Genomic DNA, 20120 nt, shown 5'->3' on the forward strand with positions numbered 1-20120 from the left:
GGGGAGAAAAGCATTTGGCAGATCTCTTACCTTGAGAGGAATCCCTGTGCACAAGCTGCTGCGGCCGCACACAGACTGACACTGAGCTGAAGTGAAGACAACAGATTAAAGGGGTTGTAAAGGTAAAAATTTTTTCACCTTAATGCATTCTATGCATTAAGGTGAAAAAACTTCTGACAGAACCGCCGCCCCCAGCCCCCCCGTTTTACTTACCTGACGCCTCGAAAGTCAGCTTCGCGTTCCCGACATCTGTTCCTCCGCTCACCCTGGCCGCTGATTGGCTGCAGTGGATGGATTGAAAGCAGCGCAGCCATTGGCTCGCGCTGCTGTCAATCACATCCGATGACGCGGCGCGCCGGGGGGCGGGGCCGAGTGATACAGCGAGCGGCTATAGCCGCCGGCTGTATCACGGGAGCGCGCCCGCAAGCACTCACCACCGTGCGAGGGAGCTCGCATTAAGGTGGTGAATGCTTGCGGGGAGGAGCTGAAACAGCCGCCGAGGGACCCCAGAAGACGAGGTTCGGGGCCACTCTGTGCAGAACGAGCTGCACAGTGAAGGTAAGTATAACATGTTTGTTATTTTAAAAAAAAAAAAAAAAAAAACACCTTTACAAACGCTTTAAGGTATGTGCATATACTCCCTCTAATGGAGAATTAAGGCATGCCAACATTTTTCCCTTAAAGAAGATATCATAGGTGGACTTTTTAGTTCCTAAGTTTCTTCCCTTACCTTATCCCCGCCGCAGGATTTGCTGATTTACAGTCAATCCAGCCTTCACCCATCACGGCGGGCTGCGTTTTGCAAACCTTCAAGGACCAGGTCCCTTTTTATCAGGGTTCAACTCCCTTGGACCTGTAAAAGCACCCGCCAGGAAAAGCTTTTAGGTAATGTAGCATGACCAAAGCCCTGGGTCCCGGGGTCCAGCTCTCAAAGAGAGGAGTTACAAGTAAAACCTTGTGCTTTGTATAAGAGGCCCGGGTACCATCCACTTTGGCCTCAGTGGCACTTCGGATGGATCCGGTCTATGGAAGCTATTTAAATCCTGCAAGGATCCCTCCTGGAGCTCCTCAGAGCACATCTTCACTCGTGACCAACACTTTAGACACTGGCGAAAAAACTGAGGTACTCCTGGTAGGAGGAGGGGTTGTATAGGGAGTGAACTTCCTGTATTGGGTATACCAGTGTCCATCACCTAAGGTGCCTATATACCCCATTAAGTTATTACTTAGGCTCTGTGTCCCATGATGCACAATAAGGAAAGAGGGGAAATCTTTTCGGGACACTTGTTCATGCGACAACGCTTTTAAAGCGGAGCTCCACCCAAAAGGGGAAGTTCAACTTTAAGCACTCCCCCCTCTTCCTCCCCTGCCACATTTGGCATTCAACTTTTTTTTGGGGGGGTGGGGGACGGGTTCCTAGTTTTGACAGGTACCCGCTCCCACTAGCTAATCCAAGCAGAAAATTTTCCTCTCCCCCTCCCTCCCTGCAGTCTTCTAGGACACGTCACAGGACCATTCAGGATTCACAGCATGCCTCGTGCATGCAGAGTGGGCACCCGCTGTCACAGCTGGGTTCCCGCAGCTGAGATGCCGGTGACAGGGAGAGAAGAGGGAGGGAAGGAACGGCTCTGGTGAACAGATCGCTAAATCCTGGGACAGGCATGTGTGTGTTTAATAAAAGTCAGCAGCTACAGTTTTTGTTGAACCAGATAAAATTTTGATCCATGTATAAACACTGTGGTTGTACAGAAGTCAATCAACCGATAAACTTCTGTACAACCGCTAGAGCTGCACAATTCTGGATAAAATGAGAATCACAATTTTTTTTTTACTTAGAATAAAGATCACGATCTTCTAACGATTCTCGTCGTAACATCAGATTTCTCATTATACAAAGAAATTGGGCTAACTTTACAGTTCAGTTTTTATTTTTATTTAATTCATTGAAGTGTATTTTTTCCCAAAAAGTTGCTTTTGAAAGACCTCTGCGCAAATACAGTATGATATAAAATATTGCAACGACTGACAGTTTTTTCTCTAGAGTCTCTGCTAAAAAAAAAATATATATATATATATATATATATATATATATATATATATATATATATATATATATATATATATATATATATATATATATATAATGTTTGGGAGTTCTAAGTAATTTTCTAGCAAAAAATACTGATTTTACCTTGTAAGCAACAAGTGTCAGAAACAGGCTTATGCCCCGTACACACGGTCGGATTTTCCGATGGAAAATGTCCGATCGGAGCGCGTTGTCGGAAATTCCGACCGTGTGTGGGCTCCATCAGACATTTTCCATCGGATTTTCCGACACACAAAGTTGGAGAGCAGGCTATAAAATTTTCCGACAAAAAAATCCGTTGTCGGAAATTCCTATCGTGTGTGCACAAATCCGACGGACAAAGTGCCACGCATGCTCAGAATAAATAAAGAGATGAAAGCTATTGGCCACTGCCCCGTTTATAGTCCCGAAGTACGTGTTTTACGTCACCGCGTATAGAACGATCGGATTTTCCGACAACTTTGTGTGACCGTGTGTATGCAAGACAAGTTTGAGCCAACATCCGTCGGAAAAAATCCTAGGATTTTGCTGTCGGAATGTCCGAACAAAGTCCGACCGTGTGTACGGGGCATTAGTCTTTCAGTGGTTAAACTGCCCTCATTCACCAACAATAGGCCCTAATTCCTGTCACTGATACCAAGAATAGGGCACCATTCCTCCCACTGACACAAATGATGGGGCTCTATTCCTCCCACTGACACCAATGATGGGGCTCTATTCCTCCCACTGACACCAATGATGGGGCTCTATTCCTCCCACTGACACCAATGATGGGGCTCTATTCCTTCCACTGACACCAATGATGGGGCTCTATTCCTTCCACTGACACCAATGATGGGGCTCTATTCCTTCCACTGACACCAATGATGGGGCTCTATTCCTTCCACTGACACCAATGACGGGGTACTATTCCTCCCACTGTCACCAATGATGGGGTACTATTCCTCCCACTGACACCAATGTTGAGGCTTATTATTACCACTGACACCAATGATGGGGCACTATCCCTACCATGATACCAATAATGGGGCAATACCCCCCCCCACTCCACCAATACCAATGATAGGGCATTGTTTACTCCCATAAAGGCCAAGGCATTTTATACTCACACTGGCCACAGTCTGGCCCCCTTAAAGTCTGAGGCACAGTATACTGGCCCTTTGTTTAGAAAGTTTGGAGACCCCTGATCTAAAAGAACCAAAAGATACAATGTTTCTTTTTATCTCTCAGGCTGAGCAATGTTGTGATAAACTTGGCAGGCTACATTTTTTTTTTTTTTGGACAGCTGTAAGCTGTGAGCAGAGAACAACTCTGCAATGATTTGTGGAAATGCTGGATTAAGATCGTAAGGGGGGTTGAATCACAATTTTTTAACGATTAATCGTGCAGCTCTAACAACCACCCTGTTGGAAAATTTTCACTCGATCAGCGTTGCAGGCTATCGTTTACAGCACTGTTCGGGGTATTCTGTCAACGGGGAAATCTCCCCACTATTAGAATACAATGACAGAGTGGGAGGATTCCCCCATCCACCTTGAATAGAGGAATTGGGTCTTTATTTTCATTCATCCTGCTGCTTTAAGGATGATAAAAAAAAAATGACTAATGTATGGGCTGCCTTAGGGCTCATTTACATGGGCAGTAGGCTGGATCACTTTTCAGATATGGTTTAGCGCCAGTTTACAAGCATTCAGGAGGATGAATCCTGAGTGTAAGGGTTTTTGTTTTTTGTTTTTTTCAACCCCAGTAGCGATTTTACATTGAACTACCTTACCACAGACCCCATAGCTGCTCTTGGAACATGATTGCAGCGCGGTCCTATTGACTTCAATTGGCAAGCTTGACAGGCAGTTAACCCCGATACCGTTCTTTAGAGCGGACAGTTGGCTTTATTGTTATAACAACTGATGTGGCTCAGCAGCCGCTTGGCAGTTATTACAAGCAGGAGGGGACGTTCCCCCCCACCCCTTTCCGCCGCTTGCCCGGGCTCTCCCGTCCCATCGGGAGGCTCGAGCAACCAGCCGACACATCCGCCGGCTGGCCAAAGACCCGAACAAAGCCGATGCTTCATTCGGGTCTTGGATCTGGTAACCGGGAAGCAATGTCATGACATCACTTCCCAGATTACTGGCATCTTAAAGGCACCAGATTTCAAAAATATAAAGTATTCTAAAATGCTGCTCTCGACATTTTGAATACTTTCAAGTGCAGAGGAGGGGTTTGGGGTCTTATAGACCCCTGATCTCTTTATTAAGAGTACCTGTCACTGCCTATTACTGTCACAAGGGATGTTTACATTCCTTGTGACCGCAATAACGGTGATAATTTTTTTTTAAAAAAGTCTGTTTTTTAAATGTACAGAATATTGGCACACAATATTGGCTATGAGGCTGAGAGGTGGCCGAAATATCGGTATCGTATCGGTACCTTAAAAACAATATTGGTCGATCCATACTTTAGAGTGATTCTGAAGCTTCCTATTTTATTTTGAAATAACAAACATGGTATACTTACCTGCCCTGTGCAGTGGATTTGCACAGAGCACCCCCGATCCTCCTCTTCTCAGGTCCTTTTTGGTGCTCCTGGTCCATCCCTCCTGTTGAGTGCCCCCCACAGCAAGCAGCTTCCTATGGGGGCACCTGAGCCAAGTCACAGCTCCCTGGGTCCATTCAGGCACAGAGCCACAGCCCGGACCCCCCCCCCCTCCTGATTGGCTTACTGACTTTAATTGTCTCAGCCAATCAGGAGGGAGAGTCCTGGACAGCCAAGACACTGGTGGACATCGCTGGATAGAGAGGGAGCTCAGGTAAGTATGAGGGGGGATGCTGCACACAGAAGGCTTTTTATCTTAATGCATTCAAATAAAAAACCTTCTGCCTTTACAACCACTTTAAAAGGTAAAAAAAACCTTAATGCTTTACAACCTTTTTAATGGTAATTCAGGTGCCCCCCCCCCCATTTACTCACTGCAGCCTTTTATATTTCTATTTGAAAAATAACCAATACAGTAATGTGATGGGTGGCTGGGAAGTTTAGGCCTGAGATGCAAGTTTCTGCAATTACCCAAAAAACGCAGTAACACGTGAAATGTGTGTTTGGGTGCCATTCATGAATGCTAACAAAAACACCCTGTTCAAAATCACACCAAAGTCAGCTCCAGAAAAGAGGACAGGAGCTACTTTAGCCCTGGGTCACACTGACAGCAGGGATGAAATTGTGAGTCCGGCTGAACTCGCAGCATTTCATTCCCGACTTCAGGGGCCACTTCAGAGACATCTCTGCGGGTTTCTGCACAGATGTCAATGGAAATCGCACCCCAAAATCGCCAAAAGTAGTACAGAAACTACTTTTGGGAATTGATGTGACGCTGCAATGTCAGCGACGCACCGATTCGGATGCTGCCGTTGCCAGCAATAGCGTCTGATACGGCATGCGATTTGACATGTCAAATGCCTGCAATGTGAACTAGGGCTTAGCGCATTTGTCACACGAACAGAAACACCTGTGAATAGGTTAGCCGACACTGTCACACAAATAAAAACACACAGTAAAGCATCGCAGAGGTGTGAATGAGGCCTTAGTGCCTTATAGATAGTACAATAACACAATTCTTTAAACAGATCTCTACTAAGATCTAAATGAGGGACCTTTGTGAAAGAATGAGCGATCTGATTGGAAGTGATGGACAGTTGGGAATTGCGATTTAGTCGCATTATCGAGCAACAATTAGTAGCAGGGTTTCTAGTGGCTGAAATCCTACTATACACGGTCCATTCTAATGACAGGAGCTGAACTCACCTCCCCCCAAATCACAGCGGACACCTCACTCTCCCGTTATCAGTCACCTCCGGGTTACGTTTGTCGTTACTGTAGCCGCCACTACAATCCGCCGTTTGCTATTGGAAGATGTAACGCTCGTTGGGCTTCTGCCGAAGCTGGTTGGCTGGGAGAAGCTGCCGGTTTAGGAAACACACGCCCCTAGGGGCGCAGCTAGTCACCAACGGCAACAAGGACGACGCTACGGAAGCCGATTAGGCGTGAAGAAGCGACGCCCGCGTCACGTGACCAAGGCTGAGCTGCGCTTTGCCTGTCATCGTAAAAGTGTTGGAACGCATGTCATCGTAAAAGTGTTGGAACGCACATGGCGGTGTTGCGCATGCGCACTCCAGTGGGTAGCTAAATGTGATGGGTCGCCATATGTGACGATACACCGGCCTCGGGTCGGCCGTTCGGCATTGGTGCAAACACACGAGTAGCAAAAGGAGAAGATGCGTATCGTTACTCCGCCCCCTAGTCTTGCTCGCCTATCAGATAGAAGCAGGCGTGTTCTTTGTGTATGTGAGTCTTGAAAGAGAAAACTTTATTAACTGTTGAGCATAGGAGCACTTCCTTTCTGTGTCATAGGTCTGGATATCTCCGCCTCCAGCTGAGTCCTGCTTGTGAGAGGGCACAGGTCGGGTGCTGGGGACTGTGCTGTCTTCCTGTCCTCCACATTGACAGCTCTGTAGAGAGGGTGCAGTGATCTCTGTAAGGTAAGAAGGGGACAACTTTTCTATGTGACATGTACAGTGCTAGTGCTTGGCTTGTGTGTGGGTATCATTCTAGTGCTCTCTGCTCCTAATCCTTTCTGCTGTGCTTCTCTAGTATGCAAACAGTTCATGGAAAGGCTCAGCATTGCCTGGTTTAGGGCCCATTCACATTTGTGTGATATGCATTTTTTATTTTTTAATCAATCTCTTCTAGCAGGAAAACTTCCCCTTGATTGGTGGACAGCTAATAATGTACCTAATGAGTGAATTTAAAGCGGAGGTCCATCCCACAAAAAATTTTTTACATTAGTAGTCTCCTTTAAATGTAATAAAAATAATTTTGCTAAAAAAAAAAAAAAAGTAGTCCGCGGAGCTCCTAATTCTGTTCCTGACTCGCCTGGGCTCATGGGAAATGGGGCGCGCTGTCTTCTGGGACGTGTGCTCGAGCATGCGCAGTAGGAAACGGGCAGTGAAGCCGCAAGGCTCCACGTCGCTTCCCCTTCGTTAAGATGGTGGCGCCAACACCCGATCCGATCAACGGATCAGCCTCGGGGGGCTGACATCGCGGGCTCCCTGGACATTTAAGTGTCCCCATTAAAAGTCAGCAGCTACAGTGTTTGTAGCTGCTGACTTTAAAAAAAAAAAAAAATCGCGTCTGGAAAACCGCTTTAAAGTAGAAGTCTGTGCAAAAACTAAATCCCTGCATCTATAGACACCCACGATCTAACACTAACCTATCTAGCCCTGTAAAGAAAAAAAAAAAGTATACGTTTTCTGAACCCGATCTCCAGCGGCGTAAGCTCTGCAGAGGACACAGCCAACAACAGCTGTGAAATGAATGGGAAGTGACGTCACCCATAGACTTACTATGGGGCTTCCGTTGTCAGACGTGTCCTCTGCACCCCCCTGCACAGCGAAGCTGCGGCTGACAGCTCAGTGTGGGATCGGGTAGTATGCAGTTTTTACTGCAATTTTTCTACAGAGCAGCGTGAAAGGGCCCTTACTGAGTATGCAACTAATTCATCTTTTACTCTTTTGCCCATGGTCCAGGTTATGCTTGTGCCATGACCACTGCCTCTTGTTTCCTGTTTAACCACTTAAGCCCCGGACCATTTGGCTGGACAAAGACCAGAGCACTTTTTGCGATTTTGGCACTGCGTCGCTTTAACTGACGATTGCGCGGTCGTGCGACATGGCTCCCAAACAAAATTGTCCTCTTTTTCCCACAAATAAAGCTTTCTTTTGGTGGTATTTGATCACCTCCTGAGGTTTTTTATTTTTTGCGCTATAAACAAAATAGAGCGACAATTTTGAAAAAAAAACACATTTTTTTTTGCTATAATAAATATCCCCAAAAAATATATAATAAAAACATTTTTTTTCCTCAGTTTAGGCCGATACGTATTCTTCTACATATTTTTGGTAAAAAAATTACAATAAGCGTTTACTGATTGGTTTGTGCAAAAGTTATAGCGTCTACAAAATATGGCATTTTTATTAATATTTTTTTTTTTACTAGTAATGGCGATGATCTGTGATTTTTTTTTTTTTTTTTTTTTTTTTTTTTTTTCGTGACTGCGACATTATGGCAGACACGTCGGACAATTTTGACACATTTTTTGGGACCATTGTCATTTTTACAGCTATCAGTGCTATAAAATTGCACTGATTACTGTAAAAATGATACTGGCAGTGAAGGGGTTAACCACTAGCTGGCTCGGAAGGGGTTAAGTGTGTCCTAGGGACTGATTCTAACTATTAGGGGGCGTGGCTACGGGTCACACGTCACTGATCACCGCTCCCGATCACAGGGAGTTATGATCAGTGACAGTGTCACTAGGCAGAACGGGGAGATGCTAGTTTACATTAGCATCTCCCCGTTCTTCAGCTCCGTGAGACGATCGCGGGTATCCCCGCAGGCATCGAGTCCGCAGGACCCGCGATTGTACTCACGGAGCTCACGCGCACGCCGCCACCGGCGCGCACGCGACCACACGGCGGAAGATTCAAAGGGACGTACAGGTACGCCCATTTGCGCAGCCGTGCCATTCTGCCGACGTATATGTACATACAGCGGTCGGCAAGTGATCAAGCCACCCTTGCATCAGAGATTAGGGTTTTTTTTTTTTCTTTTACAAACAGAATTGCTCTTCATTGAAAAAGATGTGGAAAATTATAAACAGCTGGTACAGAAGGTTATGCCAATTGAGGTACAGTAGGAGACATCACAACAATTGATATAGAACACTACAATACCCAATAAGTGAAAAAGTCACATAGGAAATGATCACCATCCCAAAACAGAATAAGGGCAAAGTTGTCCCCTAGGGACAAGGTTATGTACAATCCACCCATTGCTGCCATATTTTTCCAGGGGGCAGTTTCTATTGATATGTCATCTTGTACATTGGTAACACTCCGTTAACTGTCAATTCCCAGGAGGATAACGTAGGAAGAGAGGGGGAAGCCCACTTAAAGTGCATTTTTTTTTTTTTTTAGCATAGTACAGCAGATATGAAATAAGAAGCTTAGTATATCTAGGTGTCTGCTCATCAGCATGTATACCCAGTAGTGCCAATTCAGGTGTACAAGGGAGAGACAGCTGTAGACGGGAGTTGATGGAATCCATAACCACCATCCAAAACCTTGCCACCCGTGAACATGTCCAAAATGTATGAAAATAAGAACCCCCTTCCATATGGCTTCTAGTACAGATAGTGGAACGTTGTGGATAGATTCTTTGCAATCCCTGCGGCCTGAAGTACACCCTCTGGAGAACTTTTGTCTCTGGAGGCTATAGTCAACCTGGACTTATCCTCCAAACATTCTTCTTCTCATTCCTCCCTATCTAGTGTAGGAATATCCACGTGCCATTGTTCCCAAAGCCTGTCCATCTTAGGTGACTGCACACTGAGAAGGGCCAGGTAGAGTGCGGATAGAGGCTTAGTCAAAGATTCCTGTGCCAAAAGCTCCTCTATCGGGTCAGCCTCAAGCGTAGGGGGATTTGTAAATTGGGAATGTACTGCATGCTGCAATTGGAAATAATGAAAGTACATCCAGCGAGGTAGTCTGAAAGTAGTTAACAGTGTCCCATAGGGTAATGGCATTCCCGAGGGCATAATATCCTGCACTCTTCAGAGACTAGGGTTTGTGGCTCTCTACGCTATGTCCATCAATATGAACACTCAGCTCCATAACCTGGGATGGCAAGACACTCTCCCGCTCCTCCCCCCTCCCTCCTCCCTTCTCCAATTCAACAAACTGACCCAAGACTACACTGTCCACCACCAGCATTGAACGTTGTAAACTGCAAGTGCTGGGGTAAGAATTTTAACAAATAATAATCTGAAGCAAGCTAAAAACACTAAGGGTTGAATGCAACTTTACCCATGTACTGCTAGCTGATCTCTGTTGATATTGTAATGTAGAAATCGTACAATAAACAAAAATCTGTACTTTTTTTTTTTTTTTCAGTTAGTGTATGATTTCAGTATAACCTTAGATGTGGCACCTTCCTCCACCAACATATGGCCATAACCAATAGGTTGCTTGAATAATAATTGCTGATATTTGGGGACTTTGCGCAGGAAATTGCTGGGGTTATGATGCTGCTATGATACAGTAGTAGAAAATAAGGTGCTATAGCATTATAATAATTGTGCGTGGGTCTCTTGCTTTTTTTCTGTTTCTCATTGCTAAGCATAATTTGCACTACAGAGATCAAACCTGAGGGCTACAGTATCTCTTCACCTTTGGACTTTACCCTGAAAGATAGTTACTGTTTAGAGCATGTGTTTAACAATTGTCAACATATTAAAGACTGTTTGCCCTGAAATCATTATTTTCTTTGTTTGCAAACATGAGGCTGGTGAAGATTATGCTATTGTTTAAGTAATATTTGTTTTGACTAATTGGAATTTAATCACAGTAATAAAGAAAACATTTCCATCCTAACGAGGGTTTCAGGCTGGCATTAAAGGACAAATGAACACAAGTGATCTTTTGTGTTGTAACCACCAGGGATGAGGTTTGTGCTGCTGGCAGTTCATTGGAACATTGAAGGTCTCCTTTTAAAATAAGAATATCCACTGCACCTTTTACCCGTGGCCCTATGTTACTGGGTGAAAGGCTTGACAGATACTCTTTGCAGGACTTCCAGGATGAAGTTTCTCTGTCTATGTGCAGAGGATCATTTGGCCCAAATGCTGGTCAGTGGAATTCCCCTGCAAGAAGTGGCTTCCTTGAAAAGAAAAAAGGCGGACACTCTTACGGGCAAGACCTTCTATTCCTGAGACCAGGGAAAGTTCTAGTCGTTCCTCTCAAGTCTAAGTTTGAAACACATCTTTATGTGAAGATGTGGGACAAGTTGGGCTCCAAGCCTTTTTCCCAATGATGGGGTATCCATACTTATCAAAGGGGGAACACCTGCCAACCTTTTTGGCCTTCTAGTCCCAAAATTCTCTGTTTGGGTCAAGTGTGTAATCTTCTTCAGGTGCTAAAAACTGGAGTTTTGGACTTTCTCTTCTCTTCGTGTTTTGAAATTTGCCTCCTTCCCGACAAAGGACTGATCTATTTGCTGCTGTTCAGAGGCTTCTCTCTCAGTGAACCGTTGTTCCAATCCCAAACAAATACTTTCAGGGTTTCTACTCCAAAAAATACAGCAAAAGGTCCTGATAGTATTTATTCTACAGTTCTAAGAGAATTTGGGGGCATAGTTGTTGGCCCATTAACTGATCTTTTCGGTTTCCTCTGGCAGATGGCTAAATTTGTACCTATCCACAAGGGTAGCAAGGTTAAAACTGGCAACTACAGGTCAAGAAGTTTTAAACTTTTGTTGTAGCAGGGTGGATTCGATTTAAATCGAGTCGCTTTAAATCACTCGTAAAAAGACGTGATTTAAAGTGGTGTTCCGGCCGAAATTATACTTTTTAAATAAAAATACCCCTATAATACACAAGCTTAATGTATTCTAGTAAATTTAGTCTGTAAACTAAGGTCTGTTTTGTTAGTTTATAGCAGTAGTTTGTTATTTTATAAACTTACAGCAGGCCGTGGCCATCTTAAGTGTGGGCATCGGAAGCCAGACTGTTTTTCTTCCTGCATCTCATCCTTGTAGATTTCGCACATGCTCAGTGCAGCACAAGCAGTGTAATAGGTTTCAGGTCAGGTTTCCATAGCAACGGCAGTGTCAGAGGAAGTTTATCAGTATATCAGGTTGTGTGTAACATGAGATCTCTTATACATTAAGTGCTTTGAGCTATGCCTAGTTAAAGTGTATCTGCTATCTGGGCCCTTTTTAGATCGATTCACAACTGTATAATAATGTGTTAAACTCAGTGAGACCTAGTTAAATGCACTGCCGCTAGGCCGAGAACCATTTGCTGTTGATTCATTTCTGGATAGCAGCCTACCCAGTCACCATGTCTCATCTGGCCCGCTGGAAGTAAGTAATCCCACAACCGGTAGTGCATCACACCACTTTGGGTTTTCAGCGCCATCTTGGTACACCTGAGGCAGAGAGCTGAAACCGAGGCTGCACATGTTCTCCTTAGCACGGTTACTAGGGCAGGACGCACTCCAGAGGCTGACAGACACTGGGATGTTGGAGTTGCCCCATATAACACGATAAGGCAAGTAACCCACCATACAAAAAAAAGAAACCCTTTAAGTAGAGAAGGGAAATACAGCAGATCTAGACACAAAAATGTAAAAAAACCCCAAAAGGAGTGTCCGCTAACCACAGTTACCTGACTGACCTAAAGGGGGGAAAAAAAAAACAAAACATTTCGGTGTATACTCCCGGAGGTCTGGAAACACAAAACAACTGAGAGTCAGAGGAAGGGGAGGACCTTTTAAATTTGTGTTTCCTGTAGAAGGCAGAAATAATCAAATCTCCAAGTAGATCTCCTGGAAGACGAAGGGGGGATATCGCATCTTAAATGCTTTGGACATCTTCTGTTTAAAGTGAATCAGTAGGTCACATCAGCATTACCAAATAACATAGGAATTGGCTTACTATAAGAGCAGAGCATGCTCACTTTGAAAATGTAATCTTTAGTATGCAAAGAATATCCAATCACGTGCAAGGAAAATGTGAAAAAAAAAAAAAAGGATTTTTGCTCAGATGATAAATGTAATAATATTAACGTTATTGCGAAATTTGACCGCTGACCCGCCCTGACTTTGTTCAGGGCTGCGTCCCAAAAATTGATGCAGATCACGGACAGTCAGTCTGTGCCACGGGTGCCCGGCGCAGACTGTGTCACTCACATTGGGACACTTGGTGAAGATCAGCTGTGCTGCCAGGCGATGGGAAAGGCAGAAAAAAAACGAGTCATTGCTTCCCAGGGACCGAAATCCCTCCTCCCCAAGCAGCTAACGATTTTCAAGACGCTCTCGCATGTGGCTCCACTTGGACTGAACATCCCTGGATGGGGCAGGACCAGCGTGGTTTTGAGGTTTGATTGAGCTGGACTTGGAGAGGGGGGTGCACCTGGACTGCCTTCTGCTGGGGCACATGTGAGGCTGTGTGTGTGTGTGTGAAGCAACACCGGGACGGAGGTAAATGAATGTGGCGGCGCAGTGCTGAATTCATTTCAGGATGGCTGCGACTCCGTTATCTGCTTACACAATTTTTATTCATTTTTTATTTTTTTTTAATCCAGCAGTCAGTGGACTGTGGGAAATTGGGTTTAAAACTACACTGCCCAATTTCTCAGTCAGGACAGTGCTACATGTCAGCTAACGGCACTCTTTTACTACTATCTTTTAGGCCCCTTTCACACAAGGCGGACTCCGCTTCCACGGAGTCCGCCGGCTCAGCGGGAGATCTCTCTGTTGATCTCCGCTGAGCTGGCAGATGACAGGTCCCTCTCTGCTCACTGAGTGGGGAGGGGCTTGTCAGGCGCCTCTGCTGCATATGGAGGGATTGGATGAAAACGGACAGCATGTCCGTTTTCATCAGATCTCATCCGATCCGCCAGCGACGGATCTGAACGTAGGGCCATCCGTCTGCTTTTAGCGGATCGGACCGGGTCAGATGTCAGCGGACATGTCTCCGCTGACATCCGTCGCTCCATAGGCTAGCATGGAGCGCCCCGTTCAGGTCCACCGTCAAAACTGACAGGCGACCTGCACGGTCCAACCGTGTGAAAGAGGCCTTAGGCCTCGTGCACACTGGATGTTTTGTGGGGTTTTTTTTTTTTTTTTTTGTTTTTTTTGTTTGTTTTTTTACGGCTTAAAAACACCTCTGTTATTCTGTGTCCATGCACACATACTGTAGGCTTTTAGGAGCTGTAAGTGGCATAGGTATATTCAAGCTACAAAAAAAAAAAACCCAGAGCCAGTGCGTTCTGGAGCAGCAGTATTACAGCTGTAAAAATGCCTGATGCAGCCAAATGCGTGTTAAAGCTGTATACAGCGTTAAGCCACGTCAATCGTTTTTTTTTTTTTTTTTTTTTTTTTTTTAAGCTGTAGTAATTGGATTTGGGAGTAGAAGAGGGCAGAGAAATGCTGGCTAATGCTGTAGTGGCTATATGCGCATTAACGCCAATGCAAAACTCTTCTAAAAGCACGTTTTTTACGGCCACTTTTTCCTGGTGTCGATACTGGCTTTGCAGCTCTTTTTTTTTTTTTTTAAACTCCCTGTGTGCATGAGGCATTAGACTTTTTTTTAGACAGAAGAAAAAAAAAGTATGGTACTTCCTGATCGGAAGGTCCATGCGTTCTCATGGACAGGTGAATGTACATTTGCATAACTCTGATCCAATTTGGTCTGCTGAAGAAAAAAAAAAAAAAAACAGAAGGGGATCAACCTCTTCTGCTTAGGCGGCTTGAATTGGAGGATAGTTTGGTGTAACCAGACAGTGGAGTCCGTTTACTCCCGGCTGCCCAAAGAGCAGAGTGGACCACTCTACAGAGACTGAACGGACATGGGATGTGTCATTCCACGCTCTGCTCAGCAGGGAATCTGTAAGCTGATCCCCCACTGATCGGAACAGATTCTGAGCCTAATCCGCACCATGTGAAAGGGGCCCTATGTCTGCTATTCATGCATGTTCCTGAAAGGATTACAGCAGTGCAGTTCATTCTGCACGCTGTTCTTCTTCACGCAAGTCAGCTCAAACTCTAACCACACCCCCTTTAAGCCACACCCAATATTTATTGTAACTTATTATAGTACAGTAGTAGTATTTTTACTTTTTACCATGGCACTCATCTGGCAGTATGTAGTGGCACCTTTCATAAGTGTGGTGGGGGACATCTTGGATTTGTGCCATATGTTAAATTTAATATAAAAATACTGCGCTTTACACATAAACAAACAATAGCACCCAGCACTACAATTTTAACAAAAATTGTGTGAATGAATAAACTGAAAACCGTGCAGTGCTACAAATCAAATGTTGAGTATTTGACATGACATAACATACTGTGTCTCTCAATAAAGTGAAAATTGTAAATCAACATTGGTAGTATAGTCCCATTGGTGATTAAAACATTTTAATCCATTAGTATATATTGATGGAAAGGAATCCAGGAGTGTAGGACTAAAGGAGTCACCGCCACGTGTGCATTCACCACCCAGGAGAGAAGATTAAATACGCTTACCAGCAGGTAGCATCAATCAGGCATGTGATATCAAAGCTCTGGATAGCGAGTGGTGCAATTCCTCCTCCTCTGCTGAGCTACCTCAGGCAACCTTAACCAGGCATGTGAGAATATGGATCAGGATTGGGATGCCTCAGATGGTAAAAATCCTCCTTCCACCACAGAACCGTTTGGTAGGTTTATGGTTAACAGCATCCATAAAAAAAAAAAAAAAAAAAAAACAGAAAGCCTCCACATAGTGGAAAAGCAGTATTGTTAGGGGTTTCCTTAGAAAAAAGGCTTTAAGACATAGATTCCAAGATGTATTGCATCAAGTAAAAAATCTCCTGTGTGATCACAAAAGCATAAAATTCAAAAAGGCGCAATGGCATGGAAAGGACTCGTAAAACCCTATGCGTTTCGTCTACAAAGACTTCAACTGGGGTATGAGATGTTTTAACCACTTGCCAACCAGCCATAATTATACAGCGGCAGGTCAGCCTGCTCCCGCGAATCGCCGTAGCTGTACAGCGCGCCCTTTAACGGCTACAGCGGGCCCGTGGAGGGGGAGCCGATGCGCGTGGCCGCGTTGTCCACCGGCCACCCGCGATCACTCCACAGAGAGCCAGAACAGGGATCTGTCAATGTAAATAAACAGATCCTCCGTTCTGACAGGGGGGTTCAGAGTGATCGTCTGTTCCTAGTGATCAGGAACAGCGATCTCTCTGTACTCCGTCAGTCCACTCCCCAAATTCCCCTGCCCCCACAATTCGAAACACCTCCCGGGGAACACATTTAACCCCTTGATCGCCCCCTAGTGTTAACCCCTTCCCTGCCAGTGACATTTTATACAGCGATCAGTGCTATAAAATGTCAGTGGTCCCAAAAAAGTGTCAAGTGGCCGATCTGTCCGCCGCAATGTCGCAGTCCCGCTAAAAATTGATGATCACTGCCATTACTAGTAAACATAAAAAATAATAAAAAGGCCATAAATCTATTCCCTATTTTGTAGACGCTCTAACCAATCAATATACGCTTATTGCATTTTTACCAAAAATGTGTAGCGAAAAATACCTATTGGCCTATACTTCCTTCTTCTTCCTTTTTTTTTTTTTTTTTTTTTTTGTTTGTTGGTTTATAGCGCAAAAAATAAAAACCACAGAGGTGATCATATAACACCAAAAGAAAGCTCTATTTGTGGGGAAAAAAAGTACATTAATTTTGTTTGGGCACAGCGTCACACGACCGTGCAATCGTCAGTTAAAGCAACGCAGTGCCATATTGCAAAAAATGGCATGGTCATTATGGGTGCAAATCTTCCGGGCCTTAAGTGGTTAATCACCAATGGGACTATACTAGGGCTGCAACTAACGATTATTTTCATAATCGATTCGTTGGCCGATTATTGTTTCGATTAATCGGTTAATAACCTTAAAAAGAAGTGTGGTGTATAGTTAGTTTAGTTAATATGTAAAGTTTAAAAAAAAGGCAATTTCTTCCTAAATATCTTTTATATGCAGGGGTAAATATAAAATAATAATAATATAAATAACCAACTATATGGTTAGGGAGAAAAATCTTTAATCCTCTCTGAGAATAACAGACAGAAGAGATATACTCCATATACTATTAGAAGTTGAATCTGGTAAATATCAGACTCAGATCAAATTTTTTTATTTTAAGAAAAAAAAAATTCTAGACTGTTCTGCAGATTTTCAAACAGAACTGTAATATTACATGCTTTTCTGCAGCTTCTCCATTGAAGTATATTGAACCAAAAAATCACCGTTTTGCATTGAAAAAGGTCCTTGACCCTTTCCAGATACACAGCAGCTGAAAAAAGCATAGATGTGAACGTTAAATGAACTGTAGTGCATTTCTGCAAAAAGCACCAAAAAACACATGGGTGGGAACCAGGCCTAAGACATTTAGTAACATAATGGATTTAAAAAAAAAAAAAAAATTAGCCCTTCGTTTTTTTTTTTTTACTGTGCAACAGTGAAAGTAATATTTACAGTAGAGATTATTTGCTCTTTTTGTACTATGTAGAGCTAATTTTAGCTTTTTTTAACCCCATTATGTTAGTGGCCGATTAATCGATTATGAAAATGGTAATCAATTTAATTTCATAATCGATTAGTTGTCGATTAATCGATTAGTTGTTTCGGCCCTAGACTATACTAGCAATGTTGATTTACAATTTGCACAGTGCACTTTATTTAGAGACACTATCAATCAGATGAGGGTGTTAACCTCCTTGGCGGTAATCCCGAGCGTGACTCGGGTCTGACTTTTTCTGTCAGGAGCGGTAACCCCGAGTCACGCTCGGGGTAACATTGCAGAGCATCCAGCGGAGCCCTTACCTTCTCCTGGGTTCCAGCGATGCCCTCCAGTGTCCTCGGCTTGTCTCCGCTGTGATCGCCAGCGCGATCACAGCATGTCACTTCCTAGTTCCGTTCCCTGCGAGCAGCAGCGGCGCACGGGAGCGGAACTAGGCGGGAAATTCAAAAGTTCAAACACAAAACACACATATAAAAAGAGGTGATACAGTGTAATCTGAGAGGATTACATTGTATCATCTCAGATCTCACTGATACAGTGCCCCTTGCCCCAGTGCCCATTGCCAATAAAATATTGAGAAGATGGAATCCAAAAAGCGCCATTTCGCTACAAAATCGCCTTTGGAGCAGTTGAATGACAGCGACATGGAGTTGCTCCCAGAACTCAGCGATAGCGAGTCGTGGGGAGATTTGTCGTCTGACACTGAGCTGACAAGTGACAGCGATGACAGCGGTGATGATCCTGCACCTGACATCAGCGATGTGCGCACTTGGTGCCCTATTGAGTGCGATACGGACCAGGTAGCGCCCCCAAGATTTCCCTTCACTGGATCACCTGGGATGAAGGTCGAAGTTGAGCGTGGCAACCCTCTGGCATACCTGCAATTATTTCTCACAGAGGAGGTAATTGAAAAAATTGTCATAGAGACAAATCGATACCAACAGCAGCAATCCGCTACGCTGCATGCCAGGTTTTCCCGAAGCAGAAGGTGGGAACCGGTGACTAAAGAGGACATCTGGCTGTTTCTCGGACTCATTATTCTTCAGGGGGTGGTGGGAAAACCACGCCAGAAATGGTACTGGACCACCAACAAGTTATTGGCCACTCCGTTTTTTGGTACTGTGATGTCCGAATACCGTTTTTCCCTCATCATGAAATATTTTCACTTCACTAACAATGAAGAGTTTGATGAGGGCACGCATCCTGCGCCCAAGCTAAAAAAAATCTGGGAGGTATGCCAAATTATTGGGAACAATTTCCAGCGGGCCTACGTGCCAGAAAGGGACGTCAGCGTGGATGAGAGGTTGATGGCTTACAAAGGACGCCTAAGCTGGATCCAGTATATTGCATCCAAAAGAGCGCGGTTTGGCATCAAATCATACATGCTCTGCGAGTCATCCACTGGGTACATATGGAACTCGGTCATTTACACCGGTAAAGGCACGAAGTTCAACCCCAGGTACAGCAATTATGGGATGGCCACATCATCTGTCCTTACACTGCTGGAGCCATTACTGAACCAGGGATATTGTGTCACCATGGACAATTTCTATACGTCGCCGGAACTGTTTGAGGTTTTGATCCAAAACAAGACGGATGCCTATGGTACAGTTAGGCCTAACAGACGTGACATGCCATCAATGTTTGGAAAAAAAAAACTAAAACCCGGAGAAATGGTTGCCTGGCAGAAGGGTAAGATGATGGCAATACGTTGGCGAGACAAGAAGGACGTGTGTCTCATGAGCACTGTGCACAATACCTCCACTGCCACGGTCCACACAAAAAGTGGGAAAGATGTGCTGAAGCCGCAAGTCGTCATAGACTATAATTGCACTATGGGAGGTGTCGACCGAGCCGATCAGGCAATGACCTTTTACCCGACTATGCGGAAACAACAGAAAAAATATTATAAAAAGATTTTCAGGCATCTTCTGGAACAATGCCTTTTGGAACGCTTACATCTTGTACTGAGCAGGGAGTGACAGGCCTCTTGTTCATTCAGATTTTATCTGGAAGGTGGCTGAGCAGATTTTTGCCAAACACCAGATGCCATCAGTTGATGCGAACAGACCTGGACGACGTGCTGTTGGTGTTGCCAACCCAGAACGCCTAACAGGTCGGCACTTTATGGACTACATACCGCCAACCGCAAAAAAGGCAGCACCTACCAGGATGTGTGTGGTTTGCTGTTCACACAGAGATGACAAGGGAAAAAAAATCCGAAAAGAAAGCAGGTTCTTTTGTCCGGATTGTGACGTGGGACTGTGTGCTGTACCTTGCTTTAAAATTTATCACACTCAGGATGTTTACTGAATTTTCTTTGTCTGACAAATTTCTTTAGTTTGTATTACATTATTGAATAAAATTATATTATTTAAAAATTTAAAATCATGATTTTGTGTTTCAAACTTTATCACATCTGGGATGTCTACTAGAGTCTTGTTTGGTCAGGTTTAAGTAAGTAATTACTAAGAATTGCAGGCCTATAATACATAGCATCAAATTTCCATGCAAAATAATTGTACCGCTTTCAGCACAAAATTCCAGACAGAATCATACCGCCAGGGAGGTTAAGAGTTTTTTGTATATGCTAATCACAATTGAAGCACGACCCCCTTGGGGGCTGCTTGGATTTACCTGCTCATCTGCACCGACATGACCTTGTGAATATTCCAACCCACCTGACACTGGGTTCAGACATCTTTGCACCACCTTGAAGTAATAAGTCAAATAACTCAGTGCGTTTATATATTCTTTTAACATTCACTGGAACAATTTAAAGCGGAGGAGATAGATCGACTGAGCTTTGGGTAACAGTTCTAACTCAGCAACAGAATTTCTCTACAATAACACAA

General features: G+C 44.2%; 2 protein-coding genes across 5 annotated transcripts in view; one reads left to right on the forward strand and one right to left on the reverse strand.

Annotated features, from left to right (window-relative positions):
* The window catches only part of CCDC171 (coiled-coil domain containing 171), a 97621-nt gene extending 91546 nt beyond the window's left edge, over positions 1-6075 (reverse strand). The window contains exon 1 of one of the 2 annotated variants that reach the window (XR_012245260.1): positions 5885-6075. The gene's annotated coding sequence lies outside the window, so the exon portion shown is untranslated. The remainder of the gene's footprint in view (positions 1-5884) is intronic. The other variant, XM_073636715.1, reaches the window with a different exon arrangement.
* Positions 6076-6446: 371 nt separating this feature from the next.
* Positions 6447-20120, forward strand: part of ACO1 (aconitase 1) — a 109186-nt gene continuing 95512 nt past the window's right edge. For 2 of the 3 annotated variants that reach the window (XM_073636750.1, XM_073636756.1), the window contains exon 1: positions 6447-6618. The gene's annotated coding sequence lies outside the window, so the exon portion shown is untranslated. The remainder of the gene's footprint in view (positions 6619-20120) is intronic. The other variant, XM_073636730.1, reaches the window with a different exon arrangement.

This window comes from Aquarana catesbeiana, linkage group LG01, assembly GCF_042186555.1.
Source record: "Aquarana catesbeiana isolate 2022-GZ linkage group LG01, ASM4218655v1, whole genome shotgun sequence".
Lineage (NCBI taxonomy): Eukaryota > Metazoa > Chordata > Amphibia > Anura > Ranidae > Aquarana > Aquarana catesbeiana.